This window comes from Triticum dicoccoides, chromosome 3B (assembly GCF_002162155.2).
Source record: "Triticum dicoccoides isolate Atlit2015 ecotype Zavitan chromosome 3B, WEW_v2.0, whole genome shotgun sequence".
NCBI classification, from domain to species: domain Eukaryota; kingdom Viridiplantae; phylum Streptophyta; class Magnoliopsida; order Poales; family Poaceae; genus Triticum; species Triticum dicoccoides.
This window is the reverse complement of record NC_041385.1, coordinates 853,484,265-853,489,062: the sequence shown is the minus strand read 5'-3', so window position 1 is coordinate 853,489,062 and position 4,798 is coordinate 853,484,265. Positions and strand designations below refer to the sequence as shown.

The following is a 4,798-nucleotide window of genomic DNA, read 5'->3' as shown; positions in this document are numbered from 1 at the left end:
CCAAATCATTTCGTGTGTGGATCGTGCATGCACAGTTCGTGTGCACATCACTTCCGAGATGCAAAGAGCACTACTATACACACGATAAATGCATGCACAATCTGCGCACGACAACACATCTACACCCTTGGTTTGCCTCGCTTTGTAAATCTTTGTGGCCCAAATCATTTTGTGTGTGGATCGTGCATGCATAGTTCGTGTGCACATCACTTCCGAGATGCAAAGAGCACTGCTATACACACGATAAATCCATGCACGATCTAAGAATGAAGGACTTTGGAGCTTTTAATTAGCATCAATATGGTACTACAAACATTGCAACACGGCTAACTTTATGCATGCATGCTCAGACCAGGACACCATCTCACCCACCGCTGCGGACATCACTAGGCATCAGGCTGGTCATAGTGGGGAGTAACTTAGACTAGTAACATGCATATGTTACTAGTCTACGTTATTACATCTATAATGCATAGTACTCCCTCCATTTACTTATACAAGGCCATTATGGAATATACATTTTACATCAATACAAAGCCACCAACAGTAATCGAGAAAAGAATTAATGATATTTCTTCGTAGGAGCAACATGTTTAACACTTGCATGAATGCAGTCATAATAACACTAGCTACTTCTTCCACTCAGTTTTTTTGCATGCATGTTGCGTATTAATGATTTCAGTAAACGGAAAGAAAGTTGGCTTATAAAGTATGCATTAAATTTTACCTTGGTATCTGTAATTTAAGTTTGTGGCCTTGTATACAAAAATGAAGGGAGTATCATAGATTAGCATCATATGTGGTCTCATTTATTGCCATGCATGATACATAGTAGCATCATATTTATTATGTTACGGTATCTACCTATGTTACTATAATCATCTCTCTCTTCTTTAATTGTCTACCACATAAGCATATTTGCGAGTCCCAAGTGCATGATACTACTTATGTTACCCCACTATGGCCAGCCTCATACCATAGACAATTTGCATCTATCAGACTAGTGGGGGGCCGTCCGATGAGGTGCATCCAGGTCGTCCAATCCTAATCAGGCCCACCCAAGATTTGTTGACTTATTTGTCAATTGATTGCTTCCTTCGTTGATTGATTGCTTCCTCCATAACTACTACCTCTATCCCCGCTAATCCTTCAAATATAATCTCTCTATTACGGATTTTTCCTCCGAATCTACAGCCCACACATGCACCGCTACAATTAAGTTTGCTTCCAACAAGTGCATCACATAATTGCTTCAAGCGTCTGAACAAATTTGCTTCGGCTACAACCAAATTTATTCAATCTAATAGAAAATTGTGTTTGAGCTAACAAAAATGTGTGCCCATTAATGGTTATTTATTTTTCCCAACTAAACAACAGTTTGTTCCTGTCGACTAGAAAACTTGCTTCCATTGCAAGTTAATTTTGCTTCTCTCGGCAAAAGTTAAATTTATTTTTGCTGAGACAAATTGTACATCTTATATATAACAAACAAAAGGTTGGTGCCAAAGAGAAAGGAATTTGCTTCCATGCAACAAAAGCTTAATACAAATACAAAAAAAGATTACATAAGAAAAACTGTTACAAGGTCCACGTGTAAGATGGCTGGGAAGCAAGGGTATTGTCAGCGGCGCAATGGGGTACACGTACGCAAAATGTTGCCGAATAAATATTGTCGCCACTATAATGGAAGCAAGAAAAGGGACACTACAGCCGAAAGTGCTATTCTGAGCTCGAGCTCAGATCTCAGCCGTTCACTAGCGCTAAGATTCGCACCACTCGGAGTATTTTACTCTGTATTCGAACAGTATGCACGGCTTTTTCACAGCATGTGGCCCACCCAACCACCACATTGATTGTAACGGCAGTCATCCTCGCAGGCCCGGCTCAGATGGACCCTTGCGATGTGGGCCACGGCTCAGCCGTCAGCCAGCAAACGGATGTCGTCCTCCATCACACCGCTCCGATTATTTTAACTCCTGCAACTTCCACTCCAAGATTCTTCTGCTACCCCTGCTCTCCCCCTTCCCTTATCCCCTTCTCCTCGCCGTGAACACCCAGATCGAAAACCATGGCAGCCCGAGCAGGTGCTTCCGCTGATTCCTTGCCCAACTTGTCACGACAAGGTGGTTACCTTCGTCTAGAACAGGACTTCCTCGATCATGAAGCTCGGGAGCTCACCCCTGTTCCCCCTCATGGTGATCACTTCATATACAAGTTGTTGCTTCAGATAAGCCAACTTAAACTGCAAATGAATTCAGTTTCAACAAGTTAGTCTTCTGAATGCATGAACAAACTAATCAATTTTGATCTAGTGTCTTTCTCCATTTTCATATGAACTCACCTCTCTGAGCTGCCTCTCAAGGTACAGTCCATTGTAGACCCTCCAGTATTGACCAAGGTAAATCCAGCAGCCCTCGTTATGAATGATGTGAAATTAGAGTTCAATTACCATTAGATTTTCCCACACATCTCGCACGGCTCATTCATGTTGTACCCGTAAGTGACACTCCAGCCATCCTCTGGGACATACCAGTCAGCGAAATGATTGCTGAGGCACCGCCGAAGTGCCCTCAGCACCAGGTTCGCATTAAGTTTGTGTTTCACACTCATCTCATCATCGTGGATGCTCGTAACTGTTGGATCCAAAACAACAAGAGTCCTCTCCTCAATGTCCACCACATAATAAGAAAAGCCTCCCATCATTTCCACAGGGAGAAAGAGCTGCACATCACAGTGAAATCATAGACAAAAAGGGTTAAATCTGTATGTGACACCAAAACTTCAGTATTCAATAATTACGTACTTTTTTTGTCCACTGCAACCTGTACCCACCAGGATTTGCTACAGCAGCTTCATTGCCTGGATGAAAGTCAAGAACTTAGACAGTTACTTATCACAAGTATGAAAGGTGACATTATGTAGTACAAAAAGTGCAGAACAAGAGACCCCACAGTCATTCCTCAATGCTGGACTAGCTGGTACGACTCCACCAGCCATGTATTCTCACCCCGCACGCCGTGTCACTCGAGTGAGCACCTGTGCGATACCATTCCCTGTGTTCTGGGATAAACCTGCTGATTTTCCAAGTATTTTCGTCAGCCACATTTTCATGTTCTCTATAATAAACCATACAGTCAAGGTGTCGAAAGTATAGTCTGCTTACTTGCTCGGATAGGACGTCCATTATCTTCCTGACTTGCAATGTTCCCAGCGTTGCTGCTAATGTCGTCTGTTTCCGAGCTATCAGTTGGACATATTGTCTCAACAATGTGTGAGAAGCGGACCTTCTTTCTTTTCATACTCCCCTTTCGTTTCGACCTCTTCCTCCTCCTATGGATCCTTGACTGGTTTACATTGCTCTGTGCTCCATCGATGCCACTGCCACCCATGCGTGTATGTCCTGCGAAGTTTGATATTACATGAACTATTAGGAAAATTTGTAGTACGGTATCCTTTCTATTGATTTTTCTGTTTTTTCCTCGCTTACTTGCAACGCGTGATACTCTGATAACACCACTCTGACTGACATCCAAAGTTATCTGAACACCTACACCTTAAAAAGCACAAATGATTGAATACAGCTGCCATTTTCCTCAACCATATTATTATACAGGATTTCCAGACATCTACAAAACATGTACCAGCTGTTCGACCTCCTGAAGTCGCTTTTCTTTGTGTACAAAGGACCCAACGACTCCTTGGCCTTCGTCAAAATGTGCCATTTACACCATCTGTGTGTTGTCCCTGGCATAATATTTATGATAGACGGCTCCATGGCACGGTTTTGGTCTAGAAATCAGTTCAAACGACCAGGTAAACAATCATGACTAAATATAGATCAGCTATCTGTCGAACAAAGGATTGCCAAAATTACCAAACAGAGTTAATACCTGTAAGTATGGTCATGGGTACAGAAACACCCATCATTCTCAGGAATTCTGAGAAAACCCACTCGAAACTCTCTTGGGTTTCGTCGCGAACAAGAACACCAGCCAGTATCCTATCACACTCTGAAAGTGATTGTTCACCCCAACAAAAAGCCCGAAAGGCATGTTATATAGGTTGGTCCTATAAGTCGTATCGAATGTTATGACATCGTCAAAGAAGTTGTACTGCAGCCTGATGCTCCCAGTTGCCCACATCAGATTCTTGATCCTCCCCTCACTGGCAGCTTGAACTCTGTATGTGAAGTGTGGATATTTAGCTCCAATCTCTGCAAAAACATCCATCGTCTTCTTCACATCATCATCTGCATTCTCCCTGTTCATCTTGCCACACAGATTACGCAGAGACTTCTTGCTGACACGGTTTGGGCAAGGTGCTCTGCTGGGTGCTGCAGCTTCAATCTTTAGCCTTGTGAAAACAGCCAACTATGATATTAGCTTACAAATGTACGCCATGCATCATTTTTTACTTACAGCAACTTAATCCTTAGCCTGCCTACATGCATGTAGTCCCTGATTTGCAAGCATATTTTTACTTACAACAACTTAACAATTTTATTTAAAATTCCATGAGATTATTGATGGTAACAACAAATCCGTCACTAACTATGCACACAAGAATTTGCCATTGCATACTGCACACCCTAGTGGAGCAAACCTACAACATATTTTACTGACCCAAATTATTTGCATGTTCAACTCAATCACTTACCTTTTGTTCCATCCATGAGCCCGGGGGTTCATCTTCCCAGTTGACAGTTCCGAAGCCGCCGGAGAGTTCTCTCTTATTTCTGCCGCCACTCTGCCGGCCGCCAAGATTTGACCGTCCACGCTGGCAACAGCCGGCGACACAC

At 42.8% G+C, this 4,798-nt stretch overlaps 1 long non-coding RNA gene across 1 annotated transcript; it reads right to left on the bottom strand.

Annotated features, from left to right (window-relative positions):
• Window positions 1-1,522: 1,522 nt before the first annotated feature.
• LOC119282687 lies at window positions 1,523-4,790 on the bottom strand. Its single transcript, XR_005138836.1, has 9 exons — window positions 4,657-4,790; window positions 3,891-4,353; window positions 3,642-3,789; window positions 3,488-3,553; window positions 3,164-3,400; window positions 2,952-3,071; window positions 2,804-2,859; window positions 2,342-2,721; window positions 1,523-2,242 (listed from the first exon to the last, which is right to left on the bottom strand). It is a non-coding gene; the product is annotated as an uncharacterized LOC119282687 (long non-coding RNA).
• Window positions 4,791-4,798: the final 8 nt, after the last annotated feature.